The 21,193-nt window shown below is 36.4% G+C and overlaps 1 protein-coding gene across 1 annotated transcript in view; it reads left to right on the top strand.

Annotated features, from left to right (window-relative positions):
* Window positions 1-21,193, top strand: part of LOC116418473 (translation initiation factor IF-2-like) — a 122,310-nt gene that overhangs the window by 19,296 nt on the left and 81,821 nt on the right. Inside the window, exon 6 of the mRNA XM_031934275.1 lies at window positions 398-501. The gene's annotated coding sequence lies outside the window, so the exon portion shown is untranslated. The remainder of the gene's footprint in view (window positions 1-397; window positions 502-21,193) is intronic.

Below are 21,193 nucleotides of genomic sequence, written 5' to 3'. Positions count from 1 at the left end.
TTTCTGTAACCAAATTTTTGGTTCTTAATATAACTATAGTAAAATCTTGGGTCAAATATTATAATTCCCAATAATTTTATGTTAATATTTTTCTGCTGCGAGCTCACTGAACAGTCTACAGGACCAGTATGCTTAGTAACTACCTTCTTTGTTCATATAAAGTCTATATTTGACTGGCAGCTTAAAACCTGGCTGTCTCTCTGCTAATGTCTCTTTGCTAATTGTCATTAGCAAGGACAATAAACATGTAGAAAGAGTTAACCTGTTAAGATTTTCCTGTTAATATTTTTGAGAATTACAGTTGGTCAAAATGGTTAAGGGTGCTAATTCTAATTTTGTTCTTATTAAAACAGGCTATGCTCTTCTTTTTTTCACTAAACTAGCTTTCTTTCCCCAGAATCTGTCTCTCAGCCATTCATCACCATGACAGCATCATCAGGAATAGGAGAGCTGATCACACACTCTTCCCTGAGGCGGGTGGTAGTACAGCTCATTAATTTGGTGAGTAGGACAGATTCAAGAGTATTGTGGCTTTCTTGTTCCCCAAGTTAGTCAGGTGACACTCACTGTCTTCAGTAAGTAGTAGATTATAACCAGGTAAGAGGAGTGTTTCTAAAAGTCATTAGAGAGCAATTTGAACCTTACAGTAAAGTGAGAATAGGATTATTACACATTTCTTACCAAAATGGCATTCTACATCACAGATTAGAGATAAAGTTGCAAATTTCAATGGAAACAACTGAGATTTATTACTCAAAGGATGAACTCGACATGTAAAGAACAGATTTCCAGAGTCGTAAGTTGACTTTCAGTTATGCACAAGAGTACATAGCATTATAAAAGAATGTTCAGATCTTATTCTTTCACATATATATAAAAATATATATATATGTCTTATATATTCTATTCATATTTTTGAGTTACCAGAAACAAAACTGTCTTTGGGATTTGACTGATATGTATTATTACATAAAAATATTCAGAAATACAAATATGAACCATTATTTTGCCTATCCAAATTCAGCAAAATTATTTTACTTGTAATTTATAAGATTCCTTCCAGAGTAGCACATATACTGTTACCTTTACTATCAAGAATGTGTAGCAACCATCTCAATACTAACGTTAAGTGTAAATGACCTAAATTCTCCACTTAAAAGATACAGAATGGCAGAATGGCAGAATGGATAAGAATTCACCAACCAAGTATCTGCTTTCTTCAAGAGACTCATTTAACACATAAGGATTCACATAAACTTCAGTTAAGGGAGTGGAAAAAGCTATTCCATGCAAATGGACACCTAAAGTGAGCCACAACAGGTATTCTTATATCAGACAAAACAAACTTTAAGGCAACAGCAGTTAAAAAGACAAATAAACATTATATATAAAACGTATATAAAAAGATATTATATATTGACATTATATAATGATAAAAGGACTTTCCAACAGGAAAATATCACAATCCTAAATATATATTCACCTAACAGTGGAGCTCCTAAATTTATAAAACAATTACTACTAGTCCTGAGAAATGAGAGACAGCAACACAATAATAGTAGGGACTTCAGTACTCCACTGACAACATTAGACAGGTCATCAAGACAGAAAGTCAACAAAAAACCAATGGATTTAAACTATACCCTAGAACAAATGGACTTAACAGATACTTACAGAACATTCTACCCAACAACTGCAGAATATACATTTTATTCATCAGCACATAGAATGTTCTCCAAGGTAGAACATAGAAGGTCACAAAACAGGTCTCAATAAATTTAAGAAAATTGAAATTATATCAAATACTCTCTCAGACCATGGTGGAATAAAATTGGAAATCAACTCCAAAAGGAACCCACAGAACCTATGCAAACACATGGAAATTAAATAACCTGCTCCTGAATGATCACTGGGTAAACAATGAAATCAAGATGGGAATTTAAATTTCTTTGAACTTAATGATAATAGTGATGGAACCTATCAAACCCTCTGGGATACAGCAAAGGCAGTGCTAAGAGGAAAGTTCATAGCCTTAAATGCATACATCAAAAAGTCTGAAAGAGCACAAATAGACAATCTAAGGTCACACCTCAAAGAATTAAATAAACAAGAACAAGCCAAGCCCAAACGCAGCAGAAGAAGAGAAATAACAAAGATCAGAGCAGAACTAAATGAAATTGAAACAAAAAAAAATACAAAAGATAAATGAAACAAAAAGCTGGTTCCTTGAAGAGATAAATAAAATTGATAGACTATTAGTGAGATAAACCAAGAAAACAAGAGAGAAGATCTAAACAACCTCAACTGGAAACAAAATAAGAGATATTACAACCAATACCACAGAAATACAAAAGATCATACTAGGCTACTATGAATGCCTTTACATGCATAAACTGGAAAACCTGGAGGAGATGGATAAAACCCTGGAAGTATACAACCCACCTAGATTAAACCAGGAAGAAATAGAAACTCTGAACAGACCAATAACAAGCAACGAGATTGAAAACTTGCCAACCACAAAAAACAAAAAAGGACCAGATGGATCCACAGCTGGATTATATCAGACATTCAAAGAAGAATTGGTATGAATCCTATTGACACTATTCCACAAAGATAAAGAGGGAATCCTCCCTAAATCGTCCTATGAAGCCAGTATCACCCTAATACCAAAACCAGGAAACGACACGACAAAAAAAAGAAAACTATAGGTCAATATCTCTGATGAACATAGATGGAAAAATCCTCAACAAAATAATAGCTAACAAAATCCAGCAGCATATCAAAAAGATAATCCACTGAATCAATGAGTTTCATACCAGGGATGCAGGAATGGATGGTTTAGCATATGCAAGTCAATAAATGTGATAAAGCACATAAACAGAATTAAAAACAAAAATCACATGATCATCTCAATAGACACAGAAAAAGCATTTCACAAAATCCAGAATCTCTTTATAATTAAAGCCTTCAGCAAAATCAGCATAGAAGGGATATGCATTAATGTAATAAAAGCCGTCTATGACAAACCCACAGCCATCATAATACTGAATGTGGAAAAGTTGAAAGCATTCCCCCTGAGAACTGGAATAAGACAAAGATGCCCACTCACCACTTCTATTCAGCATAGTACTGGAATTCCTAGCCAGAGCAGTCAGATAACAGAAAGAAATAAAGGGCATCCGAATTGGTAAAGGGGAAGTCAAACTGTCGCTGTTTGCTTATAATATGATTGTATACCTAGAAAACACTAAAAAGATTCCTCCAAAAAAGCTCCCAGGACTGATAAATGAATTCAGCAAAGTTTCAGAATACAAAATTAATGTACACAAATCAGTAGCTCTGCTATACACCAACAGCAACCAAAGAATCAAATCAAGAGCTCAACCGCTTTTACAATAGCTGCCAAAAAATAAAATAAAATAATTAGGAATACACCTAACCAAGGAAGTGAAAGACTTCTACAAGGAAAACTACAAAACACTGCTGAAAAAAATTATAGATGACAGAAACAAATTGAAACACATCCCATGCTCATGAATGGGTGGAATCAATATTGTGAAAATGATCATACTGCCAAAAGCAATCTACAAATTCAATACAATTCCCATCAAAATAGTACCATCATTCTTCACACAACTAGACAAAAAAATCCTAAAATTCATATAGAACCAAAAAACAGCCCGCACAGCCAAAGCAAAACTAAGCAAAAAGAACAAATCTGGAGGCATCACATTACCTGACTTCAAACTATACTATAAAGCCATAGTCACCAAACACCATGGTACTGGTATAAAAAAAATAGATGCATAGACCAACTGGACAGAATAGGGAACCCATAAATAAAGCCAAATACTTACAGCCTACTTATCTTCAGTGAAGCAAACAAAAACATAAAGTGAGGAAAGGACACCCTATTCAACAAATAGTGCTGGGATAATTGGCAAGCCACATGTAGAGAATGAAACTGGATCCTCATTTCTCACCTTATACAAAAACCAACTCAAGATGGATCAAGGACTTAAATCTAAGGCCTGAAACCATAAAAATTCTAGAAGATAACTTCGGAAAAACCCCTAGACATTGGCTTAGGCAACGGCTCTATGACCAAGAACCCAAAAGCAAGTGCAACAAAAACAAAGATAAATAGATGGGATTTAATTAAACTGAAAAACATCTGCACAGCAAAAGAAACAACCAGCAGAGTAAACAGAGTAAACCCACAGAGTGGGAGAAAATCTTCGCCATCTGTACATCCCACAAATGACTAATATTCAGAATCTACAAAGAAATCAAACAAATTAGCAAGAAGAAACCAATCCCATCAAAAAGTGGGCTAAGGACATGAAAAGACAGTTCTCAAAAGAAGATATACAAATGGCCAACAAACATATGAAAAAATGTTCAACATCACTAATGATCAGGGAAATTGCAAATAAAAAGCACAATGCAATACCACCTTACTCCTGCAAGAATAGCTATAATCCAAAAATCAGAAACTAATAGATGTTGGTAGGGCTGTAGTGAAAAGAGAGCACTTTTACATGGCTAGTGGGAATGTAAACTAGTACAACCACCATGGAAAACAGTGTGGAGATTCCTTAAAGAACTAAAGTAGAACTACCATTTGATCCGGCAATCCCACTACTATGTACCTACCCAGAGGAAAAGGAGTCATTATACAAAACAGATACTTGCACACACATGTTTATAGCAGCACAATTTGCAATTGCAAAAATATGGAACCAGCCCAAATGCCCATCAATCAACAAGTGGATGAGGAAATTGTGGTGTGTGTATATATATATATATATCTAATATACATATATGGGTCATATATATATGGGGGAGCTAAGCTATAAGCTTACAAACAGTGATATATATGTGTGTGTGTGTGTGTATATATAGTAAGTGTGAGCTAAGCTATAAGGATGTGAAGGCGTAAGTGATACAATGGACTCTGAGGAAAGGGTTGGAGGGTGGTGAGGCATAAAATACTGCACATTGGGTAAAGTGTATACTGTTTGGGTTATGAGTGCACCAAAATCTCAGAAATCACCACTAAATAACTTATTCATGTAACCAAACACCACCTGTTCTCCAAAAATCTATGAAAATAAAAAATAAAAATTTAAAAATAATTTTTAAAAAGTGAAAACCAGTACTATGAGATTTCAGCAATTCACATACACTCTCTCTATATATATATAATATATAAATATATATAAATATAAATTATATATATATATTTTAAGAATGTGTAGAGTCATCTGTCAATATTTCAGAAGCAAACCTCTCAGCTCATGAATCAACGTTATCATGCTTGGGAGTCACATCACCCAAAGGGCAAACCAAAGAATAGGAACCCAAGAATAAGTTTAATGTTAAGATTTGACAAAGCTAAGAGGTATGCCTATGTATGTGCATTCTCTGCTTGAAATTTTTCATTACAAAAAAATCAAATTTAGGAAATTTTTAAAAAGAATATTGAAGTCATTTTATTGTTATTTTTCATAATTTCCATTTCTCATTGTTAATTCTGTCTCCTACTAATAAGGACAAATATAATAAAATTTTTACTATGTATTTTTAATTGTTTACATAATCCACTTATATTTTCCTTGCTAATTGATTATATTAAACACACAGTAAGTTTTCATCAAAGTGTTTCATACACATGGTTTTATAAATTAGAGTTCAGAAAGGTTTACAATAAAAATCCTCAGTCCTCTGCCCCACTTCTTCCTTCACAGTCCTGTTAAAAACAGATGTAATCATCTTAAAATATTTCTGTTTTTAGCTCTTCTGGCAGTTATTACTATAATTCTAAATAAGTTGATATTTATTGATCAATTTTAGATGCCACCTATTAGCTTTCTGCTTCAATAAACAAGGATTTAAGTAAACTAACTTTCTCCACTCTTCTCTAAAAATGTTTATATCAGTTATCCACTCATCTATCCACTCATTCATTTAACAATTATTATTTTCCTATTCCAGGGAGATTTGCTAGGTGCCTGAATATACCAACTAATAAAAAAGACAAAATCATTCCCATTATTGAGACAAATAAACATGATAATTAAGTAAATTATATTACAGTATGTTAGGGGGTGATATGTGCTATAGAGAAAAGATAAAGCACTGCATGTGAGACTGGGAATACTAAAGGTGAGGTGAATGGCGTTAAATTGAGAGGTATTGAAGGTATGAGCAAGTAGCCATGCAACTATCTGGGAGAAGAGTGCTCTTCTCCAGAGGAACCAACCAATATAAAGGACAGTTTGCCACTCATGTTTGATGACCAATAAGAGGCCACAGTGGTGAGAACAGCCAGTGAAGGAGCAGATGAGGTTACAGTGGTGAGATGAGAAGGGGACAGCAGCAGACCATGAAGTCATGGCAAGCTCTTGGAAAGCTTTAGGCTTCTACTCTGAGTTGCCTGTGAAATCTTTGCATGGTTTTGAGGGTAGTCATGACAGGATCTTTCTTACATCTTGAAAGGATCTCTCTGGCTGCTGAGTTTGAATATTCTGTAAGTGGACAAAGCATGAAGTAGAGAGACCAGCTGGGAAGCTATTGCAATAATTTAGGGCAGAGACTACAGTAGCTGGATGAAGGTGAAAACAGTAGAAGCATTGAGGAGTCATTTGCTGAGTGTATTTTGAAAATAAAGCCAACAGAATTTCCTGATAAATTGGATTCAATTTGTCAGAAAGAGGAAGGAGCAAATGATATTGCAATCATTTTAGGCTCTGTTTAAATTATTCTTGTAACTTTAAATAATGTACTTCTATGAATTGTTGCAATGTAGGAGACATCTGTCATTGCCTCCAAGTAACTTATTGAGTATCTTATTTGGGGAAAAACTCATGTGACTCCTTCCTCTCCAATTTGAGTCAAACTCCAAGTCCCATTTCCCTTTCATCTATAACAGAAGCATGTGACCTAGTTTCTGGCAATCTATGCAAAGTTTCATTCATATATGAACATGAGGGAAAAGAAACAGGCTCCTCTGGAAATTCCATTTGTACAGGTGTATGGATGGTAGTGGGTGGGTGTGAGACTTTGGTGGTAGCAACAATAGTAGCAGTGGTTTCCCAGTGTGGTAGGATCAAGTTCTTGGCACAAAAGTGTAACTGCTTGGGCAGCAGAGCACATTTCTTCTAGTGGTCAGTGGAAAGCACCAAGGGTTTTTATCATCAGACCTGTTCTGCAACATGCTTATGGGTATTATTCTTAGAATTAGCCTTGAACTTGTTTTTTCATAGCTCTTCTAGAGCTAAACTCTCATTGTTAACTTTCCAATCTAATTCTGGAAGTCTTCTTTCTACTTAATAAAGTCGAAGTCACCGTCCATTGTTTGCAACTAACACCTTTGATGAATGCCAGCAACTAGAGACAGTCTCCATCTTAGTACATTTAGTGCTACTGTAACAAAATACCACAGACTGGGTAATGTATAAGGAAGAGAAATTTATTTCTCATGGTTCTGGAGGCTGGGAAGTTCAAGATCAAGACACTAGCAGGTTTGGACCCTGGTTCAAAGATGGCAGGCACCTTGTTACCACAACTCTGGAGAGGAGGAGTGTTGAGTTCTCACATGGCAGGAAAGCAGAAGGAGCCAACCTATTCCTGAAAGCCCTTTTAATGGTGGCATTAATCAATTCATAAGGACTTCACCCTCATAATCTAAACCCTTCAGAAAACTCTACCTCCCAACACAGTTGGACTGGAGATTAACTTTCCAACACATGAATTTTGGAGGACACATTCAAGTCATAGCAGTATCTCTTCATTCTTCATTTTGTCAGATGATGCTGGTGTCCCTGTCTTTCCCATCAGTTTTATTCCCTTCCAACATCAGCAGTCTAAAATTGAAATTTTAGAGAATAAATGGTTGATTCTGTCTTAGCTAAGGCCACTACAACAAAATACCATGAGCTGGGTGGCTTTTAAAAAACAGGAATTTATTCTCATAGTTCTGGAGTCTGGAAGTCTGAGATCCAAGTGCCTGCTTGGTTGGGTCTGGTGAAAACCTTTTTCCAGCTTGTAGATTGCAGATTTTCCTGTGCCCTCAAATGGCAGAAAGCAAAGATAGTGTATGAGTCCATTTCACACTACACCTGAGACTTGGTAATTTGTAAAGAAAAAGACATTTAATGGACTCACAGTTCCATGTGGCTGGAGAGGCCTCACAATCATGGTGGAAGGCAAAAGCCATGTCTTATATGGTGGCAGGCAAGAGAAAATGAGAGTCAAACAAAAAGGGTTTCCCCTTAGAAAACCGTCAGCTCTTGTGAGATGTATTCACTACCACAAGAATAGTATGAAGGAAACCACCCCCAGAATTCAATTATTTCCCACTGAGTCCTTCCCACAACATGTAAGAATTAATGAGAGCTACAATTCAAGATGAGATTTGGGTGGAGACACAGCCGAACCATATCAGAGAGGTCTCTGGGTTCTCCTTTATAAGGGCACTAATCCCATTCATGAAAGCTCCACCCCCTCTTGACCTAATCACCTCCCAAAGGCCCCCAACTCCTAATACCTTCAAAATAGGGGTTATGATTTCAACACATGACCCAAACATTCAGCCTATAACAATAACACTTATATTTAATCCTATAATCATAACCAAACCATCTCTGCTTTGTCTATAAATTAATTCTAGAAGTAAAAATAGTCACTTAAATTTAAACTGTGATTTAACCATGTAAATCCCATTTATTTCAAATTCAACTACTGTAGCATAACTGTATTATATACCTTTTATGTTTATCCTAGAGTGTCTTATTACCTTTGTTTACTTTTTTCACTACCAGCATTTATTTCAGGTTATGATTAGCCAACACCTTAAGTCTAGGAATATGATCAAATCTCTGGATTCCATATTTTTTCTTAGGAATTTTTCAACGTTTTCTGTCCTCTGGTTCCAATTAGGACTAATTGTCATGTAAGATACAGCTGTTTTTCAGATTTTCCTATATCACTTTTCATTGTTATAATCACTAATTCTTGTATTCCTTGGCTCCACCTTTTTTGTTTAATTCCTTTATTTTTAAGAGTACATACACAAATAATTTCCTAAGAAAGGTAACATGCGACATATTTCTAAATGTTTACATGTCTGAAAAGATGTTTTTATTTTGCCCTTAGAATTGATTTTTTTCTGGATATAGAAACGAAGATGGTAATTTTCCTTCATAATTGTGAAGGCATTATTCAATTATTTTTTAGCATCTATTGTCTCACACCTGGTAATTTTCATTCTCTTGAATGTAACTTTTTTTCCTATAATAATTATGTGAAAAAGTTTTTTTGTTGTTGTTGTTTGTTTGTTTGTTTTGAGACAGTCACCCAGGCTGGAGTGCAGTAGGGTGATCTCGGCTCACTGCAAGCTCTGCCTCCCTGGTTCACGTCATTCTTCCGCCTCAGCCTCTGGCGTAGCCGGGACTACTGGTGTCCCCCGCTGGCTAATTTTTTGTTTTTGTATTTTTCATAGAGACGGGGTTTCAACGTGTTAGCCAGGATGGTCTCTATTTCCTGATCTCGTGATCCGCCTGCCTTGGCCTCGGAAAGTGCTGAGATTACAGGCGTGAGCCACCGCATCCAGCCGAAATAGGTATTCTTTTTTTTTTGTTTTTTGTCTTTGTGGTTTTTTGTTTGTTTGTTTGTTTGAGACTGAGTGTCGCTTTGTCGCCCAGGCTGGAGTGCAGTGGCGCGATCTCGGCTCACTGCAAGCTCCTCCTCCCGGATTCACGCCATTTTCCTGCCTCCCGAGTAGCTGGGACTACAGGCTCCCGCCACCACTCCCGGCTAATTTTTTGTATTTTTAGTAGAGACGGGGTTTCACGGTGTTAGCCAGGATGGTCTGGATCTCCTGACCTCGTGATCCGCCTGCCTCAGCCTACCACACTGCTGGGATTACAGGCGTGAGCCACCGTGCTGGACCCAAAATAGGTATTCTTATATCCCTATTTTATAAATGAGAAAAGTAAAAGCAGGAAAAGGAACTTGCCTAAGATTGTACAAACAGAAAAGCAAAAGCAAGAATTCAAACCCAGGCAGGCTGGCTCCAGAGACTTCACTCCTAACCATCACAGTGTGCTGCTTTTCATATATCATACAGTCTGGAAGTTACTGTTAGTTCAAACCTGCATGAGAACATTGAGAGGAGAGAGAGCAAAGCATGTTTCCAGAACTGCAATGGGAAGAATTCCAGTATTTCTGCAGAGACAGATGTCAGGAGACAAGACATTGGGCACAGGATGGAGTGGTTTAAAAAGCATAGGATGTATTTTGAACAGCATCATAAGGCCAAAGGGAAGCCACTGAATGGTTTTAAGCAGGAGACTTAATGTGGTATGATTGGTAAATAATAATAATAATACCTCATATCATAATTATCCTTGACCTCTGGGTTGCCAGGTCTAGCAGATACTTTTCTGTCCTGTTTACTCAACCTATTAGCAGCACTTCCTCTTTCTTAAAACGCTTTCATTTCTTGGCTTCTACAATACCTCATTCTCCTGGTTTTTCTCCTGCTTTCCTGATAATTCCTGCTTAGTTTACTTTACTGGCTCCTCCTCCATTACTCAGTCTCTAAATGTAGCCGTTCCTTAGACTCATTTCTGTGTCCATTTCTCTACCTATATTATCTCCTTTTTCCACTTTTATGCTAGAAATATCATCCTGCTGAATCTCATTTATTTCATTATCCTAAACTCCTTCGCTAAGCTCCAGATTTATTTATACAAGTGCCTACTTGCAAATTTCTACTTTAATGTGTTGGAGGCATCTCAAAATTAACATACCCAAAATGAAATTTCTGATTGCTTTGTTAAACTGATTTCTTTTCCCACCGTCCATAATTCTCTATTATTCTCTTTTCTTCACTTCCTACATCTAATCCATCAGCAAGTCTTGACAATTAAACCTACAAGATATTTATAGAATTCATCCAGCTCTCATCACTGCTATTACCTCAGCCCTAGCCTCCATCACTTCTCCTTGGCACCACCGCTAAAGCCTCCTCATTAGTCTCTCTGATTCCACTTGTTCTCCCCTACAATCCATTTTCCACACAACAGTCAGGGAAAACTTGAAAAGCGAGTCTTTGTATGTGACTTCCTTACCCCTCAAACTGTTTAATGGCTTTCCTTTTCATTTGGAATAAAATTTAAACTCCTTTCCAGGGACCACTAGGTCTTTCAGGTCATACAGCTAATACTTAAAAGAGCTAAATTTCATGTTTTAGAAAGCTGACTTTGGCTAATTAGAAAAAAAATAGATTGAAAGTAGCCAAGAGTGGATACAAGGAGACCAATAAGGAAGACTTAGCAACAATCCAGGCTACATGTGATGATGGCCTGAACTAGAGCCTTTAGAGCATTAACAGTGAGAATGGAGAGAAGAAATGGACAGATTGAGGTATAGTTTTTAATGATATAAATGTAACATCCTGAAAAAAACACAATAAAAGATTAAAGAAAATTGTAGAACAGTGACCTGACACATTGTTGTTTTGAGTTTGAGGTACCTGTGAGCTCTCCAAGTTGCTATCAAGTAACCAGTTTAATATACAGTCTGAATATTGTCAAAAGACAAAATTACAACAAATTTAGCTTAAAGATCTAATTGACTTTTATTTGTGATTCTTCTGATGAGCTGAGCAGAGGCGATTGGGCTTTACTGTAGGGAAAAGAGAGATCAGACTGTTACTGTGTCTATGTAGAAAAGGAAGACATAAGAAACTCCATTTTGACCTGTACCCTGAACAACTGCTTTGCCCTGAGATGCTATTAATCTGTAACTTTGCTCCAACCTTGAGCTCACAGAAACATGTGTTGTATGGAATCAAGGTTTAAGGGATCTAGGGCTGTGCAAGATGTGCCTTGTTAACAAAATGTTTACAGGCAGTATGCTTGGTAAAAGTCATCACCATTCTCCAGTCTCAATAAGCCAGGGGCACAATGCACTGCGGAAAGCCACAGGGACCTCTGCCCTGGAAAGCCGGGTATTGTCTAAGATTTCTCCCCATGTGATAGTCTGAAATATGGCCTCGTGGGATGGGAAAGACCTGACCGTCCCCTAGACACCTGTGTCCCCTAGACACCTGTGAAGGGTCTCTGCTGAGGAGGATTAGTAAAAGAGGAAGGCCTCTTGCAGTTGAGATAGAGGAAGGCCACTGTCTCCTGCCTGCCCCTGGGAACTGAATGTCTTGGTATAAAACCCAGTTGTACATTTGTTCAATTCTGAGATAGGAGAAAAGCCACCCTGTGGCGGGAAGCGAGACATGTTGGCAGCAATGCCACTCTGTTACTCCTTACTCCACTGAGATGTTTGGGTGGAGAAAAGCATAAATCTGGCCTGCATGCACATCCAGGCATAGTACCTTCCCTTGAACTTATTTGTGACACAGATTCCTTTGCTCACATGTTTTCTTGCTGACCTTCTCCCCACTATCACCCTACTCTCTTGCTGCATTCCTCTTGCTGAGCTAGTTAAAATAGTAATTAATAAATACTGAGGGAACTCGGAGACCAGTGCCGGTGCAGGTCCTCCATATGCTGAGCGCCGGTCCCCTGGGCCCACTTTTCTTTCTCTTTACTTTATCTCTGTGTCTTATTTCTTTTCTCAGTCTCTCATCCCGCCTGACGAGAAATACCCACAGGTGTGGAGGGGCTGGCCACCTTCACTTTACAGGCAGAAAAGAGCTGAAAAAGCAGAAATGGAACAAAACGCATACTGGCCGGTTCAAAGTTACTTTCCTTTTAAAGGTTAAAGCAGAGGGGACTTCCTTATCATGCCAGCTGAAACTGATCTGTTAGGAGACTTGGCCATTATCTCTCTCCTGATTTCTTAGGAGGTCAGATAACTTAGTTTCACCTTGGGACCTGGAATTTCAGAATTAGTGACTCCATTTTGCCATTTTGGTTTGACCAGTTGGGCCTAGTGCAGAAGCTCAGTCCCAACCAACGACCTCCTATAAATTTCATTTAACAACATAGAGGTGATACTGATTTTAAAACATAGGTGTAAAGATGGTAAATAAAGCCAGGAGAGTGGATAACATTGCTAAGGGAAAGAGAGAAGCAGGAATAGGACAATGCCATTGAAGAATGCCAACACTTTAGAGCAAGGTTTATTTTTCTGATTCACTTTAATATTTTTCCATGTATACAGAATATCTTAATTGTTATAATCTTTGCTAGTTTAAAAGGGAAAGAAAAGATCATGATTGTTTTCATTCATAGGTCCTTGATTGCTTGTAAAATTGTATGCTTGTTTATCAATAATTAATACACATTTTCACCATAAAATCATCTGTTCCAGTCCTGTTTTTTAAATTGTTCTATAAGATTTTTATGAGCTAAGAGGAAAATATGCATAAGTACCCCGATAAAGATAAATTCAACCTCAGATAAATAATGTTTTCATTTACAGTTACCAATCTAAAAGGTAACACATTCTACTGATGAGACAAGTAAGTATAATGAATGTGAAATGTAAAATTACACATTTCCAAAGGACAGTGAAACTATTTCTAAAACTTCCTGATCATGTCTATTAATGGAAAAAGGCAGCTGTACTTTTGTGAAATGAGGAAATTTGACTAAATAAGCAATCTAAGAATGCTTGTAACTCTGAAATCTTGTGATCCATTCACAACATAATGTGATCACATCACCCCATAGAATCATATACTTATAATAAGAAATGACCTTGAAGATACTGTATCCATTCATTATATTTCAAATACATATCTTGCAGTGTTTAGTTTTTTGTAGATCAGGAATAATTGTATTTGGTATTGTGTATAATGAAATACTTCATATTGCCTAACAAATAATGGTCACCTAATTAAATATTAAATAAACTCTCCCCCAACATAATTTATTTTTTGAATAAGGAAAAAAAACAGAACTAGAAAAGTAAACTACTTTTACAAGATCATTCAGATAACTGAAGGACTTGTAAGTCATAAATATGACCGCTAGTTCAATCTGAAAATATGGGAGTCGTTTTGAGGAAAACATTCAGCCACAGTGACCTTCCAAGAGTAGTTACACAATACTGTGAAATAGCACAATAATGTATTTTTTTTTCTTTTTTTGTCCTTTTTTGTATGGTAATTTTCTCCCCCATTTAACCACACACTGTCTTTGCCTCAGGGTAGATTAAAGGTGAAAATAAATAAACCTCAATTTTCAATCTTTCCATTAAAAATATGTCTCTGAAGTCTTTTTCAGAAACAATAAATGGAAAGTCCAGGTTTTTCAATTCAAGAGCAAGGTAATTTAGGCCACAGAGTGAATCAAATCTTGACGGGGGAGTTGCACACTGCCCCACAAGAAGAGAGAAACGTCCTTCCTGGGTTGGAAATGGTAGCCTGAAGATAAAGTGGAATTAGAGGGGGAAAAAGGGAGCTAGAGGGAAGAGGATGGCAGGTAGAGTGTTCATGAGGATCAGGGATTCTGAACTGCCTTCTGCCTCACTGTTGAAAATGCTAAGAGGGGGTACTATTAGAGACCACTGGATAGATTTTGTGTCTTAGAGCACAGGGGCTTGTTCTTACCTCCTGTCTGGAGCCCTGGGAAGAGGACCTCAAAGTGTTTTGTGCTAGCATGAGACAGAGCAGTAAAGTGTGAACAGCAATATGGCAGGCCTGGGAGGAGAGAAGGTGTTGAGACTGCCATGCTTCCCACACCTGCTACAAGCCACCCTACCCCAACTCCAACACTTGGGGAACTAGAAAGTGAAGAGAAGATCAGTGGAGAAAGAAGCCTAGCATCGGGGAAAAGGGTAGGGTTGTCATGTAAAATACAGGATGACTAGTTAAATATGAATTTTAGTTAAAGAGCAATTTTTAAAATATGAGTATTGTATAAGACATATTAAAATATTTTTTGTTGTTTATTTGAAATTCAATTTTATTTTATTTTTTTTTTTGAGACAGAGTCTCGCTCTGTCATCCAGGCTGAACAGTGTGTGATCTTGGCTCACTGCAATCTCTGCCTCCTGGGTTCAAGCAATTCTCATGCCTCAGTCTCCCAAGTAGCTGGGATTACAAATGTGCACCACCATGCCTGGCTAATCTTTGTATTTTTAGTGGAGACAGGGTTGCACCATGTTGGCCAGGCTGGTCTTGAACTCCTTGCCTCAAATGATCCTCCCTCCTTGGCCTTCCAAAGTGCTAGGATTACAGGTGTGAGCTACCACGTTTGGCCTGAAATTGAAATTTAATTGGGCATTTATTTTTTAATTTGCTAAATCTGTGAACTGGAATGTAAAACTGTTCACTGGGATGAGATATTGTTATCACTCTTTTCAGAGCTAGGAGATACCTGAACACTGGTGTTTGGAAAAAATTACTATGTTTATACTAGATTAGGCAACAGATCATGTTTTGAATTAAAATTACTGCTCACCAGTAAATTTATTATTTACCTTCTCTGTGTTTTAAAGTTCTAATTTCTATAATTATGTTTCTGTCCCTAGTGACATTAAGTCCATGTTTTATAAAATGACAAGAGTGATATTGGGATATAAGTTCATATTCAGCACTAGAAAAAAAAAGAGAACTACTTAACTTCACCGATTGACCTTTCTATATTATAAAACATAAAATCGTCTTAACAATGTTTTATGAGGCTTGGACTCCTAACTGGGCTAGTTACTAATTACCAGAAAATGCCTGACCTAGAGGTCACTGTTATTATTGAAAGCAGCTCAAAATTCATAACAAAAATATTACATAATCAGTGTTTTATGTGTTGAAATGTGAAACGTTGAATGGTCATTTGCCAGCAGATCCTGTGCTGCTTATAGTTCTCATCATTTTTTTTTTTTTGTAAGTAGTTTAAAGTGTAACCAATTAGAAAGCTTACTGGAGTAACCAATTGGGAAGCAAGTTTTAATTCTCAACATTCCATTAGGTTTATAATATACAATAAACCTCAGGGCTACCACTTTTCACTAGGCCTGCAAATTAGCTTGTCTACATCCAGGTTGGAATCCCAGCCAAGAATTGTGCGCTAAAAAAAGTTAAAATGGCCTCTATTTAATCCATAATTTCTTTAGTCCAGATCATACTACTGTTATGAGTAAAGAATGATAAAAGATTTTTTGTTTTTTTGTTTTGTTTTCGTTTTTTTTTTTAAGCAATGACCAGCCCCATGCCTTACAGTATGAGGAATTTGACAGTGACAAGTGAGCTCTGATGTCTCTGTAATTTCTTTGGTTGAGTGCCAGCATCCAAAGTCTCTGGTATTTAAAGCTCATCCTGCTTGAGCCTCCTGCATTTTGTACTCTCAGTGAAGATTTGCGAAAAACTTTTACTCAGAACTACTTGAATACAGGGCATAATTTATTATTTGGAGAGTTCAGTTTGTTCTCAAAAAGATATTTAGGTGATGGAAACATTTACCTTTCTACATTTTCTTGAATCTGCTCTACCATTCATTATAAGACACCAGGCATTTTTAGACAGCATTTGGTGACAAAACAAGACAATATTAATTATATATAAAATATATAGTGTATTTAATATGTAATTAATAAACACTATTAAATGCATATACTAATTATACATTTATTCTAATTTCATCACGTTTATCCATTCAGCTTGTATTAATTAAGTCCTTACTTTGCCAAATACTGTTTTAAGTGCTGTTTCAACAAGATAGATAAGGAGCTTACATTCTAGTAAGTAGATGTATCTTAGATGTGCCTTCGATGTGTTTTAGAATTGAAGAAATACAGTAACTTAAGTGAATTGTTTCGAATTAATGGCCTTAATAAGGCCTTAGTGAAAATGAAGATACTTGGGAAAATATTAAAAGAATGTTGATGCCCATTTGTAAATAAACAGGCATTTGGCATCTATCATTGGCACTGAATTTACATGCTAGATATACTTTCTGCTGGCTAATATGTATGGCTCCCTATAAAGCCATCATTTTCATCATTTTAGTAACATTTTTATGTAGGAGTTGTTTGTTTGTTTGCTACTCAAAGCAACTCACTCTCCTATTTTAAGAAATCTAGACTGAGCCATAGGCATACAGTTTTGGAGGGCAATCCTCCAAAAATTAAAGATTTTTGCAGAGAAAATTTTCCAGAGAAAATTAAAGATGAAACATTAGTCCCTAGTCTAAAATTACGAAATAACTTCATTGCTTTTCTAGGAATTATCTCAGGTAACAACATAGAGAAAGGGAAGTATACATGAATAGTTTGTGATTTTTTACTCAGTCCCTTAAATATTATTACCACCTCTTCTGTTAACTTCTATTTGCTTGCCAGGTTCCTCATTTTAAAAGGTTTTTCAAGTCATGGATTTTGTAAGAAATAAAGAATAGTCATTGCCAGCACTATCCTTTTTTCTAAAATTAGTATTTCTAATCACATTAGACATGTTTTCAGTATCTAGAGAGGATGCCTACTCCCTACAGCTATCATGAACCATTAACTTTAATTAAAATTTACAAGTCTAATGTTGTTACATCTGCTAAAAGCATAAACTTCCATGTTAATTATGAAAATGTTAATGTTGCATTAAAATAATGTTCCCTTTTGACAGTTCATCTATAGTTTAATTATTTATTTTGTTGGGGAATAAGTTCTAAAAATTGAGAAGAAAAAAGACTATGAAGTCAAATTAGAAAAATGAGATAGAGTAGCAAAACTTCTAAGGAGTAAACCTTGTGATTCAGATAAAGGTGGCTGAAGCATACTTGTTTTCTTTATTCTATATTTAAAGGAAATGTGTTCTCTTGTCTTGCATCTGAAATATTTTTTAGAATAGTTCTTCCCTTTTTTCTTCTTGCAGCTCGTTTATAGTCATGCATGATAGCAACACTCCCAAGTGTTTCCAAGGCTACACAATCCTTTATTCATATAAATCATTTAAAAAGAAAACTTCAGTTTCAAAAAGACAGCCTCATATACTTTCTGTTTAAATATTGATTTATTCTTTAAAACAGATTTATTTCAATAACTTATCCAGTATACCTTTAAGCAAATAAAAATAACTCAAGGAAATTCTCGATGATCCACATGGCAAAACTGAGCAAGAGTCTCACACGTCACTGAAAGGCATTAATTATTCTTTAATAATATTAATAGCATTTTCTTGTCACAGGCATACTTACTAGACAAATCCTTTTTAAATACATAAGTCTACGTACATAAGCTAATTTTCAAATAGAATACACCCTTCTAAAACAGGAATATATTTGGAGTTGAGAAAAATGCTGATCCAGTTTACAGGTCACCGAGACCTTGCCTGTGTTTTTATCAGTGTGTCCCCAGTGCCTATAACTGTGCCTGCTGTAGAGTGTAGGCACTCAATAAATAGTTGATATTTGATTTAATGCCACTTTAGATTTCTTTTTTAAAAATAAAGTATTATTTTATACTGTTTTCTTTGAGGAGATTTTCTGTATGACTGTAATTTGTATAAGTAAATATATAACTCTGCACTTGGTCATTTCAAAATTATGAGCAGTCAATTGTACAGAGGCACATATTATTTTTAAATAACTTATATATACATCAAATGAACCTGGTTATCTGGAGGAAAATCCTCAGAATAAAATTTTTTCTATATGAGAGTAGTACATTAATTTTTAAAGAACAAGCACTTAATGAATGAGGAATTCCATTTTTTTCTTGAATTGCTGAATAATGAACACTTAGTTTCTGTAGGTCCTCCCATCCTTAGAATGTTGTGAGGACTAGCAGGACTCTATCTAGTTCTTCAAATTTTCACTTCACCGTATCTGAGAGACACATAGTTGGACTACAAGGCAGCTGTTAAAAAGACTATGACTCTTGTATTTCTTTCCCTATGTTTCTACATTTACAGTTATGGTTCACAAGTGTTTCACATACATTATCATTGATTGTACCAAGTCTTCTTCTTAAAAAAAAAAAAAAAAAAAAAAAAAAAACTCTGAAGCAACTTAACTGAAAACACATATAAAAATTTAAAGCATCTAGACCAACAGAGGGGAAACATGAGGTGGTTAATGCCGAAAAGAAAAGAATCCAGATAAGTAAGCTACAGGATTCTTGCTGAGTTGGAATTTGGCCTTAAACTTTCAATGACAGGAAGAGAAAGTGAATAGATTTCCCCCACATCAACAAAGCTGTTTCTAACCTCCAGTTTTAGCTTCAGGAGAAGTAAGTTATGTGTGGCTTTTTATGAAGGGACCTTGAGAAATGAGATAACAGTGGTCTATCACACATGGTTAAGATAATGAAATGAAATGTTTTTCCTTGATTGTTATTATTTTTAAAATGAAATCTTGTGACACAAATCAATATATAAAGCAGGTAAAAGTGGTGCTGCTCTCATTGAACTAGGGCGCTAGGGACAATCTCACCTGCTAAACTTCCCCATCCCTTACCCACGAGGCTCTTGGGGCATTGTGAGGCAGCAGTACCCTCCTACCCTCTGCCAGCAAAGAGCTCTGACTCAGCCTATCTCTTCCACCATGAACTACATTTGTAGTCAGATAAGCTTCTTACCTTCTCTAAGTTCCAGTTTTCACATTGTAAAATAAGAATAAGCCTAGGATCTATCTCCTTGAGTAACTATGAGTATTAAAAACATAAAACGTAAAAATGTTTAGCATAATAGTAAAATTAAGTATAATAACAATTATTATAGAAGTAAGGGTATCGGTTTTGGAGTCATACAGACCTGGGTTTGAAACTTTTTTCTGCCCCCTACTAACTCTGTGACCCTGAGAAAATTTTCTTAGGTCTCTGAGCCTCAGTTTTCTTAACTGTAAATCAAGGGTAATGATATCTACCTTATAGAATGGTAGTAAGATTACATGAGATTATACATAGCAAGTACTTAGCAGAGTAAAAACATGAAATAAGATAATATTTCTTTTACTGTTACTATACTGTTAGTATTTTTTATAGAACTATTACTAACCTTATAGTAATTTTTTCTGTGTTATCCAAGTAAGGAAAAACATTCAGAAAAAATAAGAGACTATGATCTTCTTGAGTGCAAGAAGTGCCCCTTGGTTAGTCTGTATTTATTGTGCCTAGGATAGTGCCTGCTAAAAAGTAGATATTCCGTAGAAAATTAATTGAATTTAGTGACTTGCCCAGCGTGTCAGCTAGTATGTGGTTTGTCTGTTTGTTTGTTTGTTTTGAGATGGAGTCTTGCTCTGTCACCCATGCTGGAGTGGGGTGGCATGATCTCGGCTCACTGCAACCTCCACCTCCTGAGTTCAAGCAATTCTCCTGCCTCAGCCTCCCAAGTACCTGGGACTACAGGTGCCCACCACCATTGGCCTGGCTAGTTTTTGTGTTTTTAGTAGAGGTGGGGTTTCACCATATTGACCAGGCTGGTCTCGAAGTCCTGACCTCAAATGTTCCACCCACCTCGACCTTCCAAAATACTGGGATTATAGGCGTGAGCTACCGCACCTAGCCTAGTATGTGGTTTAATCAACACTCAAATGGAAATGGAAAACAGGTGACATTACTTAGGAACAGAATGTAGAAGAGAAGAAAGAATGTGTAGAACAGAGATCTGAGACAGTCCAACATGTAAAGTTAGGTAGAACAGGAGGGGCCAGGAAAGGTGGGGGAAAGGGTGGTGGAAGCCAAGGAAGACAGAGACATTAACAAGGTAAGAGTGATCCAGTTTACAGGTATGTATGAATGCTGCTGGAAGATCCAATAGAATGGGGGCTAGATTTGGTCATAAGATATGATTGATGACTGTAGTAAAGGCCATGCCCAAGCAGTTGTTGAGACAAAAACAAAGTTAGCATGAATTAAAGAGAAAGTGGAAGGTGAGAAAAGAAGGCTAGGTGATACTTTTTTCACAAGATATTAGGCTCCGGAGACAGAGGTAAGAGTAAGGGAGTCAGGTTTTCAGCTTTTGCTTTGTTATGACATGAAAGGAGTCTGAAAATAATTACGCTGAAATTGTGGAAGAGCAGACCATCAATAGGGCATGGGTACGGGAAGGCAAGAGGGCCAGAGACTCAGAGTACAAGTACAAGTGGAAGACCAGGTATCTCCTCCTTGAAATCTGTACAGCACAGCACACACGTGGTAAGCTCTCAATAACTGTTTGTTAAATATGTGAGGAAATGAAAGAAGCTTGACTGCTAATGCAGATGTTTTTGCAAACTTGATGATGAGCAGTTTA

Source organism: Piliocolobus tephrosceles, chromosome 1 (assembly GCF_002776525.5).
Source record: "Piliocolobus tephrosceles isolate RC106 chromosome 1, ASM277652v3, whole genome shotgun sequence".
Classification (NCBI taxonomy): domain Eukaryota; kingdom Metazoa; phylum Chordata; class Mammalia; order Primates; family Cercopithecidae; genus Piliocolobus; species Piliocolobus tephrosceles.
Note: the sequence above shows the minus strand (reverse complement) of the source record. Positions and strands in the feature narration are given on the sequence as shown.